This window comes from Herpailurus yagouaroundi, unplaced genomic scaffold (genome assembly GCF_014898765.1).
Source record: "Herpailurus yagouaroundi ecotype Mexico unplaced genomic scaffold, PumYag 77, whole genome shotgun sequence".
NCBI lineage: Eukaryota > Metazoa > Chordata > Mammalia > Carnivora > Felidae > Herpailurus > Herpailurus yagouaroundi.
In genome coordinates, this window is record NW_024412388.1 from 55,933,272 (window position 1) to 55,957,893 (window position 24,622).

A 24,622-nucleotide genomic window follows, 5' to 3' on the forward strand; every position below is an offset into this window, starting at 1 on the left:
CATTTAACCCACCACCCCCTCCAGCAACCCTCAGTTTGTTCTTTGTAGTTAAGAGTCTCTTATGGTTTGCCTCCCTCTCTGTTTTTATCTTATTTTTCCTTCCCTTCCCCTATGTTCATATGTTGAGTTTCTCAAATTCCACATATGAGTGAAATCATATGATATATCTCTTTCTCTGACTGATTTCATTTAGCATAAAACCCTCCAGTTACATCCACATTGTTGCAAATGGCAAGATTTCATTCTTTTGCATCACCAAGTAGTATTTCACTGTGTGTATATAACACATCTTTTTAAAATTTTTTTTAATGTTTTTATTTATTTTTGAGACAGAGAGAGACAGAGCATGAGCAGGGGAGGGGCAGAGAGAGGGGGAGACACAGAATCTGAAGCGGGCTCCAGGCTCTGAGCTGTCAGCACAGAGCCTGACTTGGGGCTCGAACTCATGGAGTGTGAGGTCATGACCTGAGCTGAAGTTGGACGCTCAACAAACTGAGCCACCCAGGCGCCCCTATATACCACATCTTAATCCATTCATCAGTTGATGGACATTTGGGCTCTTTCCGTAATTTGGTTATTGTTGATAGTGCTGCTATAAACATCGGGGTGCATGTGACCCTTCGAATCAGCATTTTTGTATCCTTTGAATAAATTCCTAGTAGTGCAATTTCTGGGTCATAAGGTAGTTCTATTTTTAACTTTTTGAGGAACCTCCATACTATTTTCCAGAGTGGCTGCACTAGTTTGCATTCTCACCAACAGTGCAGAAGGGTTCCCCTTTATCCACATCCTTGCCAATATCTGTTGTTTCCTGAGTTGTTCATTTTAGCCATTCTGACTGGTGTAATGTGGTATTTCATTGTGGTTTTGATTTGTATTTCCCTGATGATGAGTGATGTGGAGCATCTTTTCATGTGTTTGTTAGCCATCTGGATGTCTTCTTTCGAAAGATGTCTGTTCATGTTGTCTGCCCGTTTCTTTACTGGGTTATTTGTTTTTTTGGGTATTGAGTTTGGCAAGTTCTTTATAGATTTTGGATATTAACCGTTTGTCAGATGTATCATTTGCAAATATCTTCTTCCATTCCACTGGTTGCCTTTTAGTTTTGTTGATTGTTTCCTTTGCTGTGCAGAAGGTCCCAGCAGTTCATGTTTGCTTTTATTTCCCTTGTCTTCAGAGAATGTCAAATAAGAAGTTGCTGCAGCCTAGGTCAAAGAGGTTGCTGCCTCTTTTATCCTGTAGGATTTTAAGGGTTTCCTGTCATACATTTAGGTCTTTGATCCATTTTGAATATATTTTTGTGTATGGTGTAAGAAAGTGGTCCACTTTCACTCTTCTGCATATTGCTGTACAGTTCTCCCAGCACCATTTGCTAAGAAACTGTCTTTTTTCCATTGGTTTTTCTTTCCTGCTTTGTCAAAGATTCATTGGCCATGTATTTGTGGGTCCATTTCTGGGTTCTCTATTTTCTTCCATCGATCTCTGTGTCTGTTTTTGTGTCACTACCATACTGTCTTGATGATTACAGCTTTGTAATACAGCTTGAAGTCTGGGATTGTGATGCTTCCAGCTTTGGTTTTCTTTTTCAACATTACTTCGGCTATTTGGGGGTCTTTTGTGGTTCTATGCAAATTTTAGGATTGTTTGTTCTAGCTCTGTGAAGAATGCTGGTGGTATTTTGAAAAGGATTGCATTGAATGTGTAGATTGCTTTGGGTAGTATCGACACTTTAACAGTATTTGTTCTTCCAATCCATGAGCATGGAATGTTTTTCCATTTCTTTGTGTCTTCTTCAATTTCTTTCATGAGCTTTCTATAGTTTTCAGCATACAGATCTTTTAACTCTTTAGTTAAGTTTATTCCTAGGTATCTTACAGTTCTTGGTGCAATTATAAATGGGATCAATTCCGGGGCGCCTGGGTGGCGCAGTCGGTTAAGCGTCCGACTTCAGCCAGGTCACGATCTCGCGGTCAGTGAGTTCGAGCCCTGCGTCAGGCTCTGGGCTGATGGCTCAGAGCCTGGAGCCTGTTTCCGATTCTGTGTCTCCCTCTCTCTCTGCCCCTCCCCCGTTCATGCTCTGTCTCTCTCTGTCCCAAAAATAAATAAACGTTGAAAAAAAAATAAAAATAAATGGGATCAATTCCTTTTATCTCTTTCTGCTGCTTCATTATTGGTGTATAGAAATGCAACCAATTTCTGTATATTGATTTTATATGCTGCAACTTTGCTGAATTCCTGTATCAGCTCTACTAGTTTTTTGGTGGAGTCTTTTGGGTTTTCCATGTAGAGTATTATGTTATCCGAGAAAAGTGAAAGTTTGATTCTTATTTGCCAATTTGGATGCTTTTATTTCATTTTGTTGTCTGATTGCTGAGACTAGGACTTCCAACACTATGTTGAACAAGAATGGTGAGAATGGACATCCCTGACTTGTTCTTGATCTCAGGGGGAAAGCTCTCAGTTTTTCCCCATTGAGGATGATGTTAGCTGTGGGCCTTTCATATATGGATTTTATTATGTTAAGGTATGTTCTTTCTATCCCAACTTTCTTGAGGGTTTTTATCAATAAAGGATGCTGTATTTTGTCAAATGCTTTTTCTGCATCTATTGACAGGATCATATCATTCTCATCCTTTCTTCCATTAAAATGGTGTATCACATTGATTGATCTGTGAATTTTAAACCAGCCCTGCAGCCCAGGAGTAAAGCCCACTTGATCATGGTGAGTAATTCTTTAAATGTAGAGTTGAATTCAATTTGCTAGTATCTTGTTGAAAATTTTTGCACCCAGGTTCTCATCAGGGATGTTGGCCTGTAATTCTTCTTAGTGGGGTCTTTGTCTGGTTTTGGAATCAAGGTAATGCTGGCTTCATAGAATGAGTTTGGAGACTTTCCTTCCATTTCAATTTTTTGGAACTGTTTGAGAACAATGGGTATTAACTCTGTTTTAAATGTCTGGTAGAATCCCCCTGGGGAGCCATCTGGCTCAGGACTCTTATTTGTTGGGAGATTTTGATAATTGATTCAATTTCTTTACTGGTTATGGGTCTATTCAAATTTTCTATTTCTTCCCATTTGAGTTTTGGTAGTGTGTGAATGTCTCGGAATTTGTCCATTTCTTCCAGATTGTCCCATTTGTTGGCATATAATTTTTCATAGTATTCTCTTATAATTGTTTGTATTTCATGGTGTTAGCTGTGATCATTCCTCTTTCATCTGTGATTTTATTTATTTAGGTCCTCTCTCTTTTCTTTTTAAGAAGTCTGGCTAGCAGGTTATCAATTTTGTTTATTCTTTCAAAAAACCAGCTCTCAGTTTCATTGATCTGTTCATTGATCTCTTTTTTTTTGGATTCTATCGTGTTTGTTTCTGCTCTAATCTTTATCATATCCCTTTTTCTACTGGCTTTGGGTGTTATTTACTGCTCCTTTTCTAGGTCCTTCAAGTGTAAGGTTAGATTATGTATTTGGGACCTGTTTTTGCTTCTGGAGATAGGCCTGAATTGCAATGTATTTTCCATTTAGGATTGCCTTTGCTGCCTCCTAAAGGATTTGGACTGTCATGTTTCATTTTCATTTACTTCCATGCATTTTTAAATTTTTCTTTCACTTCCTTTTTAACCCATTCATTCTTTAGTAGGATGTTCTTTAACCTCCATGCATTTGGGGGCTTTCCAGATTTTTTCTTGTGGTTGATTTCAAGTTTCATAGCTTTGTGATATGAAAATATGCATAGTATGATCTCTATCCTTCCTTACCTGTTGAGAGCTGTTTCGTGACTCAGTATGTGATCTATTTTGGAGAATGTTCTGTGTGCATTCAAGAAAAATGTATATTCTGCTGCTTTAGGATGAAATGTTCTGAATATATCTGTTAAGTCCATCCAGTCCAATGTGTCACTCAGAGCCATTGTTTCCTTATTGATTTTCTGCCTAGATGATCTATCCATTGCTATGAGTATTAAAGTCCCCTACAACCATGGTATTGTTACCTATACATTTATTTATGATTGTGATTAATTGACTCACATATTTGGGTGCTTACACATTGGGGCATAAACACTTAAAATTATTAGTTCTTCTTGATGGATAAACCCCTTAATTATGATATAGTGCCTTTCTTCATCCCTTGTTACAGTCTTTGGTTTAAACTCTAGCTTGTTGATATAAGTATGACTATACCAGCTTTCTTTCTTTCTTTTTTTGATGTCCATTAGTGTGATAGATTGTTCTCCATCCCCTCACTTTCAATCTGCAGTTGTCCTTGAGTTTAAAATTAGTCTCTTTTAGGCAGCATATTGATGGGTCTTGTTTGTTTGTTTTTTTTTTTTTTATTTTTGATGTTTTTCTATTTATTTTTGAGACAGAGAGAGACAGAGCATGAGCAGGGGAGGGGCAGAGAGAGAGGGAGACACAGAATCTGAAGCAGGCTCCAGGCTCTGAGCTTTCAGCACAGAGCCTGACGTGGGGCTTGAACTCACAGACTGTGAGATCATGACCTGAGCTGAAGTTGGACACTTAACCGACTGAGCCACCCAGGCACCCCAGGTCTTGTTTTCTTATCTATTCTGATACTCTATACCTTTTGATTGGGGCATTTAGTCCATTTACATCAGAGTGATTATTGAAAGGTATGAATTCAGTGCCATTGTGTTATCTGTAGATTTCATGTTTGTTGTGATGTCTCTGGTTCTTCACAGTCTTTGCTGTTTTCCACTCACAGAGTCCCCCTTAGGATCTCTTGTAGGGCTGGTTTAGTGGTCACAAACTCCTTTAGTTTTTGTTTGTCTGGGAAAGCGTTTGTCTCTCTATTCTGAATGACAGCCTTGCTGGATAAAGGAGTCTTGGTTGCATATTTTTCCCATTCAGCACATTGAATATTTCCTGCCACTCCCTTCTGGCCTGCCACATTTCAGTAGACAGGTCTGCTACTACCCTTATGTGTCTACCCTTGTAGGTTAAGGCCCATTTGTCCCTAGCTGCTTTCAGAATTCTCTGTTTATCTTTGTATTTTGCCAGTTTCACTATGATATGTCATGGTTTTGACCTATGTTTGTTGATTTTGAAGGGAGTTCTCTGTGCCTCTTGGACTTGGATGCCTGTTTCCTTCCCCAGATGAGGGAAGTTCTCAGCTATAATTTGCTCAAATAAATCTACAGCCTCTTTCTCCCACTCTTTTGGAACTCATATGATATGGATATTGTTTCATTCCATGGGATCACTCAGTTCTCTAATTCTCCCCTTGTGATCTAGTAATTTCCTTTCCCTCTTATTTTCAGCTTCATTATTTTCCATGTTATCTTCTATTTCACCTATTCTCTCCTCTGCTTATTCCATCCTCACTGTCACTGTATCTAGTTTATTTTGCATCTCAGTTATAGCATTTTTTAATTCATCGTGACTAGTTTTGAGGTCTTTGATCTCTGCAGCAAAAGTTTCTCTGGTGTCTTCTATGCTTCTTTCAAGCTCAGCTATTAGTCTTATGACTTATCCTAAATTCTTTTTCAACATATATTGTTTATATCTGTTTTGAACAATTTTCTGGCTGTGATTTCTTCTTGAACTTTCTTTTGGGGAGAATTCCTCTGTTTTGTCATTTTGTCTAAGTTTCTGTCTTTTGAATATTTTAATTTTTTTTAGAAAAGAGACAGAGTGCATGTTGGGGAGGGGCAGAGAGAGAGGGAGACACAGAATCTGAAGCAGGCTCTAGGCTCTGAGCTGTCAGTACAGATCCTGTTGCAGGGCTTGAACCCATGAACCATGAGATCATGACCTGAGCTAAGGCCGGATGCCCAATCAACTGAGCCACCCAGGCACCCCTGGGTGTTTTAAATTCTTGTTGTGTGTCCTGAGCCTACCAGTACTTTCATATTAAGAAGGAATCATACACTGTCCAGGTCCTGTCACTTCAGGAAGTGTTTTTGGTGTATGTTGCATGCACTCTACTGTTGCATTTTGGCTGCTCTGTCCCACTGGTCAGTCCTCTGCAAAGCTCCTCCTTGCTTGTAGTGGTGGAGTGTTTGGACCTTTTACCAGGAATGCTTTGATTTGTTTGTTCAAGTAAATCTGGCGGTGTGGGGTGGGGAAAGGAAAAGGGGGAGGGGGGCAGGAGCCTGATCCCAGAAAAAGAGAAAAATGAAGGGGGCGAAAAGAAGATGAAACAGAGAATCAAAAAAGTAAAGTCTAAATACAGAGAAAGAGAAAGGAAAATAAAGAAGAAAGAGAAAAGGAGGAAAAAGAATAGAATAAAAATGCTTGATAAAACATTTAGATATATAATTATTTAAATTTTTTTGTAATGTTTATTTATTTTTGACAGAGAGAGAGACAGAGCATGAGCGGGGGAGGGGCAGAGAGAGAGGGAGACGCAAAATCTGAAGCAGGCTCCAGGCTCTGAGCTGTCAGCACAGAGCCCAACGTGGGGCTCGAACTCACAGACTGCGAGATGATGACCTGAGCCGAAGTCAGACACTCAACCGACTGAGCCACCCAGGCGCCCCGAGATGCATAATTATTTTATATATATATATATATATATATATATACATATATACATATATATATATGATTGTTTAATGTGTGTGTGTACACACATATAATAAGAACTGACCAAAAACAAATCAGAAACTATAAGCCTGATTCCAAAAGAAAAATAATAAAAGGGTAAAAATAAAAATAAAATAAATTAAAATAAAATGCAAAACAAAAAAACAGTTGTCTGTAGATGCCTGGGACTGGTGACTGTGCCGGTTTGGAGGAGTGGCCATCTGGTTCACTTAGTATCAGTTTTTCTCCAGTAGATAAACAGTTGCCAGGTCCAGAGTGGTGGGGTTTTGTGTAAGCATGTCCCGCCTCCACTGGAGGCCACTGTGCTGCTCTCTGATGTCCCACCACGTTGGTGTTGAAGGTAAAATGAACATCTCTTCCCCCTGACCGGGTATCTCTACCCATGCTGTTCAGGCAGCCCTTACAGAATAGTGAGAGCAGTCGGCTTGCTCTACTCCACAGTCTCCCGATCTTTGTAGGCACTCAGCTGGGAGTCAAATGCAAAACCTTAAAGGACCCAGCTGAGTGTGGTTCCTCTCCCCTGTTCCAGAATAGAGCCACTCTGGCCTGCTGATAAAAGGCCTTTGGTTGGCACCTGCAGGGTCTTTTGTCCTTGGAAGGGCAATAAAGCCTCTTCCCAAAGTACTTGAGGAAGGGAACTGTTCTCTCCCACTGAACCCCTGAGATTGCTACACTGAGCTATGCACTCTGGGGCCGACTCCCACCTCCGAGGAGCATGAGCCAAGGCTCCCGGTTTTGCTCTGGAGAAAGTCACACACTTCTGAACCTCAAGTTTCAGCCCCTAAGGCTGTTTGCAAAAAAGAAACTGTCACTCTTCATATTTCTCATTCCCCAGTTCATGGTCCAGAGAGGTTTTCTCTTGTCCTAATTCGATGCTGCACTTTCACACCTCTCTCTCTCTCTCCCTTTTGTTTCTCCACAGAAAAGTTTCCCTCCCCTTTGTGCCTATGCCGTTTTATCTCCCGCAATTCACATACACACACCTCGATCCTGCCAAGCTGTCTCCTTCCAACTGTGGAGATCCTTCTGTACTCGGCAGACTGATTTCCTGGATGTTGCAAGTGATCTGACCTCAATACAGCTGTGTCTGAGGGACGAGGAAAATCCGGGTCTCCCTACTTCTCCACCATCTTAACTCCCTCTCAATTGTCTTTTTCTTTCTTGCTTTCTTGCTTTCTTGCTTTCTTTCTTTCTGTTTTATTTCACTATTTTTGAAAGAGAGGAAGACAGAGAGCAAGCAGAGGCGGGGCAGAGAGGGAGGGAGACAGTGTCCAAAGCAGGCTCCACGCTGTTAACACAAACGTTACCTTACATGGGGCTCAAACCCACAAACCGTGAGATCATGACCTGAGCGGAAGTTGGATGTTCAACTGACTGAGCCACCCAGGTGCCCCTATTTTTAGATTTTCTCATCTAAATTCTTATCTAGCCATTTGATGTTACATGTGATGTACATATTAAAAGTGATATAAAGGGATATTAATGATCTAGGAAAATATTTATGATATTGTTAGTTGAAAAAAACATATTGTAAGACTTTAGACATAGAATTATTTTCTTTTTTTTTTTAATTTTTTTTCAACGTTTTTTATTTATTTTTGTGACAGAGAGAGACAGAGCATGAACGGGGGAGGGGCAGAGAGAGAGGGAGACACAGAATCAGAAACAGGCTCCAGGCTCCAAGCCATCAGCCCAGAGCCTGACGCGGGGCTCGAACTCACGGACCGCGAGATCGTGACCTGGCTGAAGTCGGACGCTTAACCGACTGCGCCACCCAGGCGCCCCAGAATTATTTTCTTTTTAACAAAATAAAATATAGGTCTCTGTTCACAGAAAAAGAATCGTGCTAAAACATCCTAAAAGATGGTTACCTTGGGGCGGTAAAATTGTATCTTAGAAATTTTTTTACTGCTGTTACTCTTGTTTTTCCTAAATGCACAAAGACTAACACCTAGAGAATACATATAAATACGTATTATTTTTGCAGCCAAAAAAAGTTATTTTAAAACTTCAGTATGGACTTAAGTTTTCTTTCCTTCTTGTGAGATTTGGAAAGTCAAAAGCCTTTTAAAATAAAAAGTTTAAAATGTCTTTCCATTTAACACCCCAAAAAAGTTTTTACAAAAGTACATAAAGCTAAAGATTAAAACAATAACTTAATGATTTTAAAAGTAAAGGATAAACCCATAGAAAATAGAAAAGCTGAAAGTAGACAAAAGAAAGATAATTGATAATTTCCAAGCAATCACCTTTAAAATGCTTCTGTTCTCTGTTCCAGGCTGTGGCACTTTTTCCTGAGGGAGGAGCCAAGATGCTTTTGTGCGAATAAGAGCTGGAGCCTCTCCAATTGGCCTGCTCTCCAAGATAGTTTACAAATACAATAAGGCAATCTGTTTTGTTTGTAATGCAGGAAAAATCTGAAATGAGCAAGACATTTTAGCTCTGACTTCAAAACTACTAAGTTTTGATTGTATCCTACAGTGGAAATAATAGATTAGTTATTCCTATGACTCAATCAAATGTAAATATTTTTATTGCTCAAAACTAGTGAGGATACATCCAATTAAATTGAAATAGAGTCTCTAATGCTGAATCGAACATAAAATTCCTGCTTAGATTAAGTTAGTGTTCGGAATCTTATTATAATTCCCAAATCAGCTTTTCAACTCTTCTAGAACAGTGACAGAAAAGAGTTTAATGTGAGTTTGAAATATTTATATGTTTTATTTGAAATTTTGCAAGGGATTCTGTTACTTTTTTTTTTTAAACGTTTATTTTATTTTTGGGACGGAGAGAGACAGAGCATGAACGGGGGAGGGGCAGAGAGAGAGGGAGACACAGAATCGGAAACAGGCTCCAGGCTCCGAGCCATCAGCCCAGAGCCTGACGCGGGGCTCGAACTCCCGGACCGCGAGATCGTGACCTGGCTGAAGTCGGACGCTTAACCGACTGTGCCACCCAGGCGACCCTTCTGTTACTTTTTTAAAAAGTTCTCAGAAATCTGTCTTATTATTTTAAAATATTTTTAAAAGTACTCTAAAACTAAATTAGAAAAATATTATTATAGCCCTCATAGACCAGTGACGAACCAGGCAAAGGTGGATAAGGGAGTGTTGATAGAGAAGGCAGGAGGAAGGGAAGAAGGAGAAAGAAATTAGAATGAATTGAGTAGGTGGGGGAGGGGATTAAAGAGCAAATAAATTCTTTAATAATCATGGAAGGTTTTATGGTACATATAAGAATATGTCCTGGATAGCTCTTTTGTTATTTTCTTTTTGGTACTATTTAGAGAAAGAAGGTGAAACTTTAAGAGAAAGAGGGCAGGGAGAAAGAGCAAAGACACATGTGTGAGGTATTTTGCTAGATGTTTTGTTTCTGTTATTACATTTAAAAAGTAACCACTTTTTAAAAAAGTTTAATATTTATTTTGAGAGAGAGAGCACATGCAAATAGGGGAGGGGCAGAGAGAGAGGAGAGAGTGAGAATCACAAGCAGGCTCCTCACTGTCAGCATGGATCCCCATGCGGGGTTCAAACCCACGAACCATGAGATGGTGACCTGAGCTGAAATCAAGAGTCGGAGGCTTAACTGACTGAGCCACCCAGGCTCCCCAGAAATAAATCACTGTTGATTGAACTGTGTTCAATCATCCTCACAAGCTTAAGAAAAAGGTATTATTATCCCCATTTCATAGACGAAAAACTGACACTCAGATAGATGAAATAATTTGACAAAGTTACTTAGGTAGTGAGAGGATGTTTTTATTTTCCTTTCAAAGCCAGGATCTTTCTCCTCTCCCCCACTCCTCCCAGCATAACAAAATCAAAAGCTATACATGTGCTTCATGTAGAGTAAGTAGAGTGTAATATCCTGTCTGTGATTCAAGACAAATTTGGCAGTCTGCTGAGAGATAGGCAATCTTTAGATTGTTTGAAATGAGTAGCATAACTTAGGATATAGTGCTGGGAAGAATTTTTCCTTCAAAAGTAAAATTAAAGGTGAATAGATCATGAAAATATAAAGATCATTACAAAGTGTTCTACTGTTGGCGCCTGGGTGGCTCAGCCGGTTAAGCATCCAACTTCAGTTCAGGTCATGATCTCACAGTTTGTGGGCTCGAGCCCCGTATCAGGCTCTGTGCTGACAGTTCAGAGCCTGGAGTCTGCTTCAGATTCTGTGTCTCCCTCTCTCTCTGCTCCTCTCCCACTCATGCTCTGTCTCTCAAAAACAATAAACATTAAAAAAATAAATAAATAAACAAAGGGTTCTACGATCTTATTTGCATTGTCCCAAAAGCAGACCAAGCAAAGACAAAGATTTCAGTACAAGGAGTTTACTTAGCAAATAACCCCAGGAAGTGTGATGAGGTAGTGAAGCAAGGGAAGAAGAAAATTTAATATGTTAATGAGTAGGTCACTGCTGCTGGCAACTGGGGCTCAGTTCCCCTGGGTAGCTCTGAGAGCTGTTGGAATTGATGTAGAACACACAACAGAATTGTCCCTACTATGGGTGAGGAAGCTAGGTTATTTATCTATAACACTCATCCCTCATTGAATGATGGTTATTCTGTGTCAGTATGTCCCTGGCACTTCCACCCTGCCCACAAATGGGCTGAGCTCACTTTTGAGACCACAGATGACTGAAATAAGATGTCTTTGGAATATAAAGGAATTCTCCATGAAGCTGCAGGTGACCTTTAGGAGTAGACTGAAGGAATATATAGGCAGGACATCAACAGAATGGACCATGGGGACCAATAAATAATATCATGTGTGTCTGTGCATGTGTGTAGCTTCTATAAATAAAACACAGTTTCAGAAGATAAGTAGATTCAATAGAATAAAATGAAGAGAAAAATTATATTCTCTTACTTATATACATCTTCCTACCTCTTGGTGGCAGTTTACCAAAGTTTCCATCTAGAAGGAAGGAAGGAAGGAAGGGAGGAAGGGAGGAAGGGAGGAAGGAAGGGAAACAAAGTCTTGAAATGACACTGAATATCTCATAATAATGGCCCCAAAACAACTTCCCCAGAATATGCCCTTTTTCCAGTTGGAGATTAAGCTACTGTTACTATATTGTAAGAGTGCTTCCCTTCTCCCCCTAGCCCTGACCATTTTTATGCCTATTATAGTCATGAAATTACTATTACAGTGCAGTGAAACTGTTGAATTAATACTTAAACCACTTTCTTACTTTGTATATCTCTTTACTCTTTACTGCTACTTAAGGCCTGATTTGTCTCTCTTTATATTGGCATTTTTTATAGAAACAAAAATATCTTTCTTTTCAGTAAGAGAGGAGCTGTTTTCCTAACCAAAATGCTGATCAAAAATTATTATAAATGCTGATAATGATAACCATTTTCCTGTATTCATTTCTTGTGTTATATTCATATTTCTTCTTATACTACCTAACAATGATAAATTAAAAACTCTATTAAGTACACTTAATCATAAGCTTGTATAAGGAGCACCTGGTTGGCTCAGTCGGTTAAGCATCTGACTCTTGTTTTCTGCTCAGATCATGATCTCACAAGTTTGTGAGATCAAGCCCAGAATCTGGCTCCCTCTGCTTCTCTTTCTCTCTCTCAAAATAAATAAACATTTTTGAAAAAGCTTGTATAAAATAACATCATTATCTTTGAACTAAATGTAAAATTAAACATTGATAAATTATTATTAATGCTAAGAGGATTGATAAGCTCTCAAAAAAAATAAAAAAATAAAAGGATTGATATGCTCTCAAACTCCCTTTTCTACTTCCTTTTGGTTTCCTCCTACTGATTAGATTGTTTCTACTGTGGGCTCTTCTTTCTCTCCTCATTTAAAAAAAATTATTTTAATGTTTATTTATTTTTGACAGAGAAAGAGAGACATGATACAAGTAGCTGAGGGGCAGAGAGAGAGGGAGACACAGAATCCAAAGTAGGCTCCAGGCTCTGAGCTGTCAACACAGAGCCTGATGTAGGGCTCAAACCCCACGAACTGTGAGATCATGACCTGAGCCGAAGTCAGACGCTTAACAAACTGAGCCACCTAGGCACACCACTGTCTCCTCATTTTATAAATGTTGGTATTATCCAGGGTTTTATCTTCAAACTTCTATTTTCCTTCAACCTAGTCACCGCCCCTAAGCAATCTCACCCATATCTAAAGTGTTTCACCTCCTCCCACTTACTGACAATTCCTAGACTTCTATTCCCAGCCCCAACTCTCTCTGAAGCTTGTTTTATTTTTGTGATTACCTATTAAACATCTCCACTGGAGGTCCCATCATTGAGAGTGACATATTAAAATCATTTTAATGTGAATAATAATATTACTAATTGAGTTCCTACCTTGTCCCAGGCACTGAGTCTTTTATGTGTGTCACCTTTTTAATACTCAAAACAAGTAAGTGCTATTGTTCAGATCATTTTACAAATGAAGAATAGAGACTTGTCCATAGCTACATGGCTAGTAAGTAGAGGAAGTGGGATTTAAACTCAGGCAGTATGTTTTCAAGCCCATATTACTAATCCACACTGTTAGTGATAATAGCACCAAATATCCATATGTGTCTAACAATTTTCCCACCTGCCTTGCAATTAGGTTGGGGCCATCTATCTAGTTCTGGCCAATGAAATGTGAATGCAAGTAATGTATGTTTCTTCCAGGCCATGGCACTTAAAAAATGGTGTTCCTTTCGATCTCTGTTCCTCAGCTATGGCAACCTTAGAGGCCATGAATTCCAGATGGCATAGCTACATGATGGAAGAGATTCCATATGACTAAGGATAAAACTTTTGTGGTAAGCTCTGGAAATTTCTGGATTTGTTATGAGCACAGTGTATCCTAGCCTGTCCTGACTGATACAGGCAATATGCCAATAAATTCCTCCCTCTCCTTTACTCTCCACATCCAAACCAATCAGCAAATCTCAGCCCTCCCTAATTCTTCTTCCTCTCTGTTCTTTCCACACTGCCAGAGACTAAGTCCTCATTGTCTCTCTAGCTGGGACAGCCTCTAAGTAACTGATCTTCTTACACCCATCCTTAGCCATCTCCCATGCATATTCCACTGTGCAGCCAGAGTGACCCTTCTAAAATAATATTATATTAATTCCCTGTTCTCACTTGAAATTTTTAAATGGTTTCCCATTCCCCAGCAGATAATATCCTAATTCCACAGCATGGGCTCTAGGATGCTTGAAAAACCTGATTAACACTTACCTCACTGGCCACTCCCCTCAGGCTCATATTCATCCCATTCAGGTTCTCAAAGGTACCTTATTCTGCTTTTCTAATATGCTGCTCCTCCTGGGAATATCTCTCCTATGCATCTTTAGAAATTCAACTTAGTTGTTGCCTTTTAGGAAGAAATCCTCCCTGACATTTTGTTCCATCTCCTCTTTTCTGTGTTCCCAGGACCCACTCTTTTCTAGACCTTATGCACTGCATGTAGCTCTTTATTCCCATGTCAGAATTCATTTCACTGTCAGACTCATGTTAATATGTTCATTACCATGCACAGGGACTGGCACATATTAGATACCTCAATATCTGTTGAATGAATTAATGAATACACGAACGAGTGAATAATATTTGTAGCTATTATATTTGCCACATAACTTGTAGGGAAAGCAGGATCATTTAAAAAGGCACAAAACTACATTCTCTGGCTGAGGTAGCCAGTTTGCTGAAACAGCCCCCAGTGAACCATGCCTCCCAGTACTCATATCTTAGGCAAACCATTCCCATATTGAGCGGACTGGCCCTGTGGTCACTCTTAGTCAATAGAATGTGGAAAAAGTGGCACTGTGCAATTTATAAGAATGGGCTTAAAATATCTACAGTTGCTAATTTCTTTGCTTTGGAGACTCCCCTTTGGAAACCAGGCAACATGCTTTCAGCAGCCCAAGCCATGGAGAAGACACAAGGAGGAAAAGTGAGGCACTCTGGTCAACAGTCCCAGCTGATTTCCCAAATGCTAGCCAGTGCAAGCTATGAGCCCCATGCATGACCCATTTTCATATTCCAGACCCATTGAGCCAAGATGACTACATGTCCCATCAACATCATGTGGGACAGAAGAACCTCTCAGTCCAGTCAACAGCTTTGCTCCTATTCTGGCTTAGTGTGATCATGTCTTCTATGCACATGATGACAAAAGTGACAATTCTGCTGCCTTCCAAGTCTTTGCCTCACCAGACTGATTATCAGTGCCTGCCAATGTCTTTGCTAATGCTGCTGGTACTTGATGTTGAGAGTGTAGATGTCTACACTGGGGTGTGGCCTCAGGTCACTACAGAAGTTTTGTCATGAATGCTGCTGACTTCTTGTACTTCAGTGTCCCACAGAGATCACTGTACAACGGCTCTTCTGATTGACTCACATTTTAAGTGTACCCCTTTCATCCTAGGACTCAGGCTTGAATCTATGGGGGCTTGGCCAAAAACCAATCTGACTGATAGACAGAAATTGTGCTGCATTCATAATCATTTATCCTCCTTTACCTTGGCCATTGTCCTTAAGCCATAGTTCTGTGCCATGAAATTCCATTCCCTGGGATTGAAGTATTTCCAAAGAGGCACCAAGGTCCATCATGTAAACAGATCCAAGGATATGAGTGTCACCAGACATCAGATATGTCCAGAGAAGGCTGAAACCAAGAGGTTCAGCATGCCCAGGTTCTAGGGAATTAAGACTGAAGACATTTAATGTTTTTTGTTTATTTATTTAATCAGTGCAGAGTACCTCTCCTCACCTCAACTTCATTTACTAACAGCTACCCTTCTGCTTAGAGAAACTGCCCTTCCTTCTTTCTGATTAGCTATGGTTGGACTTTCAATTATAGTAGAGGGATACTAGCCCACAGGGATAGGAACACAAACATGTTCTGGTCAATGATACTTCATTTCTCTAGGAAAAGGGATTATTCTAAAGGATGAGTAATGACCCAATGATAGGGCAATCAGAATCCTTCTTTGAGATTTGTTTCAGGAAGACACTCCTTCATTCTTGAGGTATAGAATAAGGTTGTGATCTGAGCCTCTCTGTGGACAATACTTGGAAAGAACAAAGTCTAGAAGAATTAAACAGATGAGAGATGAATGGTATAAAAAAGAATGAGTCCTGATCATGTCAAGGTAGAAGTTTCTCTCCTCGAGATACCTGAAGTGACCTGTTCCTCCCAAAAATGCCACTAATTCTATAATATGCCCCATTATTCTGCCATTAATTCTCATTTTTTTATGTAGGTAATTTGGGTTGGATTTCTATCAGGCATAGTAAAAAAAATTCTGACTATTGAAAATACAAGCATGCCAAAATGGTAAAAATATCTTTTTTTTGTTTTAAATGATCTGTCTTACATTCATAATGGGAAAGTGGGGAAAATGACTTAAAGTAAAAAGAGCTGAAGTTGCACATATTTAGAGTTATATAATTAGAAATCAATGTGCTTGTGTAACTTGTGGTTGCAATGATCCAATATGGTTAACAATTGTTCAAGAAAAGGAAATTAGATTTTCGGAGTTTTTTGTAATGGGAAAAATTTATGGAAAATATACGCTTTGTTGGAATAAAATGACAGTTTTAAAACTTACTCAGCTTTACTATTTTCTCTTGCAACTCCAATTTGAAACTTTTGTTTTTTTAAAAAAAAAAAAGAATGTCTCTATAATTTTGCTAACCAGAAAACACGAGATATATAATATGAAGTAATGAAACTCTTTGAAAATTCTTTACTACTGAATAGTACTATGCTCTGGATTTAATAAAGTTTTCTATTGATTTTAGAGTAAAACATGAACAAAGATTCAACTCTAGCAAATTGGATCATTCTTTTTTTTAACAACTGATCAGTATTACCTGAAGAAAGATATCTCAGCAAAATATAAAGTTTCTTATAAATAAGGCCATATGAAATGTATAAAGTATAAAGGTGTCTAAAGAAGGCAAATTACTTAAATTCATTAGCCAAGATTTACTTTGTTAAATGAGAAAGTAAAAATTTGTACTATAAGTTGCCTTTTTAAATGTGTTTATAAGTGTGAACTCTTTGATTTCCCAATACTGGAAAGAAAAGGAGGCAGCATGCTAGTTAGTGTCTTTCTTTTATAGACAAAGAGATTAAATGAGGGCATGACCTACTCCTAAAAAAGTAGCAATTGGAAAAAGAGATACTAATTTGGAATCCTCAAGGACACTTTCTTTGGAGCTTAACTAAGAGAGTTTATAGACAAAATGACATTGTCTCAGTTAAATACAGCTTTTATTGTTTCTCCTTTGAGATTCTATCTGTTAGATTCTTAGTACAGTACTTGTTACATTATGAGACTATTTCTCTTCCAATTGCTCTGTAACATTTGGGGATTGACAATATTTACTACTTGGTTTTACTACATTTGTATCTATGTAATAATACCATATTGGATACCTATTGTTTGCCCAACATCCCATCTTTCTCTGAGAGCTGTTTCTCACATTTACCCCCTATGGTGGATTGAATTATTCAGTCTCATCCTTCCCTATCTGCTGCATCCCACTCTGACTATAGCTTCACTTTGGCCAGAAAGTGTTTCCCTGGCCCTTATTGTCTAGCCATGGGATATACATTGACTGATGGCTTGTGGGTGGGGGTAGAAGTGTTAAGACGGTTCTGAGTCTAAACTTCAGAGGACTTCCACAAGCCCTGGCTAGCTTACTGTCCCCGGGGAGGTTGACCAATGTGTGGAATACCATGGTCACCACAGACTGAAGTAGAGCTGCACCAGCCAATCTGCACATCATAGAAATAATTGACAGTTGTTTTAAACCACTAGTTTGGGATGTTTGTTATACAGCATTAAAGTAATAATAGCTAGCTGATATACCTGTCACCCTACTCCATTTACTCCCCATCATATGGTTCCCACAGGACTTACCAAGTTATTATAAGATCTGACTCCTTGTAATATCTTACAAGATCCTATCAACAGTTGGTCCAGAGGCTGACTGGGCTACTTAGAGTTCTCAATGCTTTGAATTCAGAGGGAGAACATCAGGCACACTTTCTATGGCAGAAAGTCTAAGATGTAAACCTTGGGAGTTATCAGCCTGTAGAGAAAGCATACTTGTAATGAGAAAGGAAATGAGTCAGGAGGCAGAGAGCGACACCTAGAGGCTGTTTAGAGTCTCTGGTTGCAGTTCTTGTTAAGGCTCTGCTGCTTCCTTACCCTTTCTTAGGTTCTCTGAACCAATAAATTCTCCTTTGTTTCACTAAGCTAATTTGGTTGGGTTTAATTACAATCAAATGAGTATCAGCACATAAACATTTTTGTTTTTCTTTATTGTGGTAAAAAACATATAACATAAAATTTACCATCTTAACCATTTTTAAGTGTAGTACCTAACAAATTAGAGTGCAGTAGTGTTAAGGATGTGCACATTGTTCTAGATCTCTAGAACATTTTTGTCTTGTGAAACTGAAATGCTACATACATGGAACAATGATTCCTCTTTTCCATCTCCTCTCTATCCCTGCCACTACCATTCTACTTTTGGTTTCTATAAGCTTAACTACCTTAGATATCGCATATAAGTGGAATCATTCAGTATGTCTTTTTGGGACCAGCTTATTTCATTTAGAATAATGTCCTCAAAGTTCAATCAAGTTGTAACACCTGACAGAATTTCCTTCTTTTTAGGCTGAAAAATGCCCCCATTACGTGTATATACCACATTTTTCTTATTCATTGATCCATTGATGGACATTTAGATTGATTCTACCTATTGGCTATTGTGAATAATGCTGCGATGAACATAGGTATGCAAATATACACTTATTTTCTTAATGGAGTCAAGCTAATAATTATTTGTGCAATCTCTGCTTACCTACTTTGGAAGGAAAAAAATTAAAGAAATAGGATGACAATAACAGTAGTCCGGGGACATGACCACCCACCAGTGAAACATCCTCCTGAGCTTTCCCACCCGAAGACCTTTGCTCATACTGTATCTTCTACCTGTCAATATCCAATTCTACCCATACTTTAGGGGCTATCTTAAATGCTGTGTCCTCTATGGTACTTCTAAAATGGAGCCAATGAAGAATCACTTTCTTTAGCACAAACCTTCATAAGGTGTTTCCGCCTCACTATGTCTCTTATCACATTTTACTTATCTCATTCTCCATTATTATGTTTAAATCTTTCTGAAGGAAAAGAGCAACTTATTTACATTATCTATATTTTCCAAATTATCCTTTCAAGTGATAATAGCCACTGAATAAATATTTGTGAAATTGAGTGGTTCCCCATCCAAACCCTGGAGTTAAAAACTAGATCCCTTTCTTTGTACGAGTAAACCCATATTTATTCTAATCTACCTACTTTATACTGGAAGTTCACATGTCAATCATTACCCATCATTTGACTGAAATTAAAACCCTGAGTTAGAATTTAATGAATGACTCAATCACCTGGTTTTTTAAAGGTCAAAATAGTTGTTGCCAAAAGGCCAACATGTTGAATGTCATCATCCCTATTAAGGTTAAGGTCTATTTTAGCTTCAAGATTCTTTAGCTTTCTTTGTGATATAGGCAGGTAATTATTTTCCCAATCATAAATAAATGAATTTTCTGGTAACCATCTTACAGATACTTGGTAGAAAATTTGCCTTGGTTTATTCTTGGTTTATTCTTGATTATTTATTCTTGATATCTTTGCATAGGAATATTCTGGGCACAGTCCTTTTCAATCTCTAGTTTATATCTACTTTCTTGGTAATCTCAGTCATGTTAGTAGCTGTAAGTTCCATCTATGTGCAGATGACACTCAAAATCTTATATCTTAACTGTCTCTCTCTCTGAATTTTAGACTGGTGTGACCAACTGCCCACTGACCATCTCTGTCTGGATGCAAAATGGGGACTCTAAGCTGATAATGTCCCAAAACAAATGCCTAATTCCCTTCCCCATTCCTCTGCAAAATATTTTCCTCTTCAAGTTTTACCTCATATCAATTAGTGGCTACTTTACCCAACCTTTCTAGTTGCTTTTTTCTCCCATACTTACAGCACTGTTTATTTTAATATTTGTTTCCTGTTCTATGTAATATACATAACTTAAAAACACACCCATACACATTTCCTACAAGCTGCACCTTCATAATGAAACCCATAAACATACAATGTCTACTTCCCTTCCTGTGGTTGGGTCTTCTGTTATTGCTTTCTTTTCTTGTTTCTTGTTTCTTGGAGTCAAATCATCATCATTCTGCTACGTAAAACCCTCCAATGACTTCTCATCTCAATCATCAGAAGAGCCCAGAGCCCTGTGGAGCCTTATGCTATGGCCCATCCCCCCTCACTGCAGTTATTTCTCTGACTTCATTTCCTTCTGTTTTCATCTCTCACTGTCGTCCCTCTTGCTTACCTTGCTCCTCCCACACTGGCCTCCTTCCTGGCCCTCAAAAGCACCCCAGAGCTTCTTTTTTTCCCCCCTCCCCTGTCCCCAACTGTTCTTTATGGCTGAATCACACTTCTTCAAATTACCTCTGTAGCAACTCCCTCATTTCTACTAGATCTTTGCTCAAATGATACATTCCAGCAAGATCTTTGAGCACGTTGACCTCTGTCTGCCTTTCCTACTTAAATTTCACCAAACGTTATCATCATCTAAAACTAAACTTTTCTTATTTATTTTACTTGTTACTTGTCTCCTTACACTTGAATATAAGTAAACTCCATGAGGAGTAGATTTTCTTTTCTGTTTTGTTTACCGCTTTATTTTCAGTAGAATAGTTACTGGAACATAGGAAAAAATAAATATCTCTTCAACAAATGAATGTAAGGTCAGAACAAATATGTGTAGAACAAAATGATAAAGAATCATTTTTCTTTCCCTTGAATTATACCTATCAATGCATATAGAAGGCAAGAATGATTCCACAGTATATTTTATATTGTTTAATAAAAAAACACTATCATTCAGTTATTTTAAAGTATATCTATGGGTAGAATGGCAGAGAAAATATGCTAGCCAAAGTATAGCAGTTTTAAAAAAAGGTTTTTTGGTTCTCTAAAAAAATTCAGTTTGCTATAGGGGATACACATAACAAGTTTCTTTAATGCAGTGTGTATATTTCTGGTGATAAATGAGTAATTTTAGAGTGTACACAGATAACCATTTACACTTAATATCAATGTGTTTATTTTAATATGTATTAGAAAAAATAAAACCAGAATATCAGAACTGTGATTTTTCTGGACATTACTTTTTTGGATAAGGCTAAAGCAAGTAGAAGTGTGGTAATCTGAATACTACATGAATCATAGAAGGGGGCTTCAGGTCTGCCCATGATTGCTGTGAATCTCCATGACTGAATTTTCTCCTGGAACTGTTCATGGAATGTATAACCTCAATGATGTTGTTCACTAGTATGTTTTATTACATACTGAATTTTCAAGCCCATTCTTGAATTCTTCTTAGCACTAAATTGAAATGTTACTTTAATCCATCTATGTCATTGTGAATGGCAAGATTTCATTCTTTTTGGTTGCTGAGTAATATTCCATTGTGTGTGTGTGTGTGTGTGTGTGTGTGTGTACACACACATCTTTATCCATTCATTAGTTGATGGAAATTTGGGATCTTCCCATAATTTAGCTATTATTGATGATGATGCTACAAACATCGGGTGCATGTACCCCTTCAAATCAGTATTTTTGTATGCTTTGGGTAAATACCTAGTAGTGCAATTGCTGGGTTGTAAGGTAGTTCTATGTGTGGAATTTAAGAAACAAAACAGATGAACATATGGGAAGGAAAAAAAAGAGAGGGAAACAAACCCTAAGGGACTCTTAACTATAGAGAACAAATTGAGGGTTGGTGGAGGGAAGAGAGTGGGGGATGGGCTAGATGAGTGATGGGTATTAAGGAGAGCACTTATTTTGATGAGCACTGAGTATTATATGTAAGTGATGAATCACTAAATTCTACACCTGAAACCAATATTACAATATATTTTAACTAACTAGAATTTAAATAAAAACTTGAAAAAGAAAAAAAAAATGAAATGTCACTTTGAGAAGCTGATAACTGGAGCATTAAAGTGGTTGCCCTGAAAGCATAATCTAGTTACTGTTTGGATGCACCAGCAAAGCAAACAAACACAAAAAACCTTGAGCACCTACTTGCAAACTGAAGATAAGTATTTAAATGATGCTTTTCAAATGTTAACTGTATCATCCAAAGTCCTCTTAAGTGTCAGATTTTTCCTTTCAGGGAGATGAACAGAGGCAATGAAACCACTGAAAATCCTTAGATTTCATGTAGCTGGGTCCTCACTCTTTCATTTGAGTTGACAGGACTCTAAATCTTACTGGAGGAAACTAAATTTCAAAACTGTTTTCATGAATGGATTTGAACATTAAAATATCTTATCAATATCTTTGCTAATTTGAATAGCCTAAAGTCATCCTTACAATGCAAGGCCTCCATTAGAAATATATGGAAAGGCTGGGGCACCTGAGTGGCTCAGTCGGTTGAACGTCCGACTTAGGCTCAGGTCAGGATCTCACAGTTCGTGAGTGTGAGTCCCGCGTCGGGCTCTGTGCTGACAGCTTAGAGCCTGGAGCCTACTTCTGATTCTGTGTCTCCCTTTCTCTGCCCCTTCCCCACTCATACTCTGTCTCCCTCTGTCTCTCAAAGATGCATAAACGTTAAAAAAAAAAAAAGAATTATATGCAAAGGCCAAGTGAAGGAGGGGTGTGCTTCTGCAAAACAGAGTGATGAATGTGTGCCTTGATCATGCTCAGTTCCATTGTTCTCTATTTGAAAAACTCTCTAAAAATATCTTGAACATCATGAAAGAATTCATAAATATTTTTCCCACCAATGGACAGTGGTGAACGGATAAGGAAAACTTTTTTTCTTTTAATAATATGTTTTTTAAAATGATATAAATTTTCCATCAAAGCCAACATTAATAATAATAATAATTAATGACAGTAAGTTTCATTGTTAATAATTATTATTATAGCAACAAGCACCTATATTAAGAAAAAGAATAGATCACAAGTAAACAACCTAACTTTACATTTCAAGAAACTATAAAGAGAAGAACAAACTAAACACAAAGTTACAAGAAGGAAAGAAATAACAAAGATCAAAGCAGAAGTAAATGAAACAGAGACCAGAAAAACAATATAAAAGATCAAAAGTGAAACAAAGATCTGATTTTTAAAAAGATAAACAAAAATGGCAAACCTTTATCTAGACAAAAAAGAAATGCAAATAAATGAAATCAGAAATGAAAGAGGAAACATTTTAACTGATACTGCAGAAATACAAAGGATCATGAAATTCTACTATGAACAGTTATATGCCAACAAATTAAATAATCTAGAAAAAACAGATAAGTTCCTAGAAACATACAACCTACCAGGGCTAAATCATGAAGAAATAGAAAATATGAACGACCTATAAGTAACAAGGAGGTTGAATCAGTAATCTAAAATCTTCTAACCAAGGGAAGTCCAGGACAAGATGGCTTCACTTGTGAATTCTACCAAACCTCTAAAGAATTAATGCTGATCTTTCTCAAACTCTTCCAAAAAAGTGGAAAAAATTCATTTTATGAAGGCAGCATTATCATGATAACAAAGCCAGACAAGGACACAAGAAAAGAAAATTACAGGCCAATATCCCTAATGAACAGAGATGTACAAATCCTCAACAAAAAGCTAGCAAACTGAATTAAACTGCACATTAAAAAAATCATACACCATAATCAAGTGGGGCTTGTCCTTGGAATGCAAAAATGGTTCAACACACACAAATTAATAAATGTGATACAGAATGAAGAATAAAAATCATATAATCATCTCAATATATGTAGAAAAAGCATTTGACAAAATTCAACATTCTTTCATGATAAAAACTCTCAACAAATTAGGTACAGAATAAATGTATCTCAACATAATAAAATCCACATGTAACAATCCCACAGGTAATCTCATTTTCAACAATGAAAAGCTTTTCCTCTAAGATCGGGAACAAGACAAGGATGCCCATTCTTGTCACTTCTATTCAACAAGTCAGATCAATTAGGCAAGAAAAAGAAATCAAAGGTATCCACAGTGGAAAAGAAGAAGTAAAGTTGTCTCTGCAGATGACATGATATTATATATAGAAAACCTTAAAAGTGCCACCAAAAAATAATTAGAACTAACAAATTCAGTACATGTTTAGGGTACAAAATCAATATATAAAAATCAGTTGCATTTTATGTAGTAAAGTATCTAAAAGAGAAATTAAGGAAGATAATTCCATTTATAATAACATCAAAGACAATAAAATACTTAGAATGAATTTAACCAAGAAGGTGAAAGATCTAGAATTTAGATCTTAGGAATGAATTTAACCAAGAAGGTGAAAACTAGAAGACACTGATAAAAGAAATTGAAGAAGTTTCAAATAAATGGAAAGATATCCTGTGTTCTTGGCTTAGAAGAATTAATATTGCGAAAATGTCCATACCGCCTGAAGCAATTTACAGAATCAGTGCAATCCCTATCAAACTTCCAATGGCATTTTTCACAGAAATAGAAAAAACAATCATAAACTTTTTATGGGACCACAGAGGACCACATAGGCAAAACAATCTTGAGAAAGAACAAAGCTGAGGTCATCACACTTCCTGATTTCAAACTATATTATAAAGTTATAGTAATCAAAACTATATGGTACAGGCATAAAAACAGATATACAGATCAATGGAACAGAATAAAGAGCCGAGAAATAAACCCACGCACATATTAATCTTTGACAAAGGTGCCAAGAACACACAATGGGAAAAGAATAGTCTCTAATAAATGGTGCTGGGGAAACTGGATATCTACATGCAAAAGAATGAAATTGGACCCCTATCTTGCACATTCACAAAAACTAACTTGAAATGAATGAAAGACTTAAATTTAAGACCCCAAACTCTAAAATTCCTGAAAGAAAACAGGGAAACAGCTCCTCGATCTTGATTTTGGCAAAGATTGTTTGGATATAATACCAAAGTGCAAGCAACAAAAGCAAAAGT

General features: G+C 37.7%; 1 protein-coding gene across 1 annotated transcript in view; it reads right to left on the reverse strand.

Moving 5' to 3' along the window:
- CUNH1orf141 (chromosome unknown C1orf141 homolog) overlaps positions 1-17,621 on the reverse strand; it is an 80,080-nt gene extending 62,459 nt beyond the window's left edge. Inside the window, exons 1-2 of the mRNA XM_040470584.1 lie at positions 17,474-17,621; positions 8,815-8,982 (exon numbers count right to left, since the gene is read on the reverse strand). The gene's annotated coding sequence lies outside the window, so the exon portion shown is untranslated. The remainder of the gene's footprint in view (positions 1-8,814; positions 8,983-17,473) is intronic.
- Between the last annotated feature and the right edge of the window lie 7,001 nt (positions 17,622-24,622).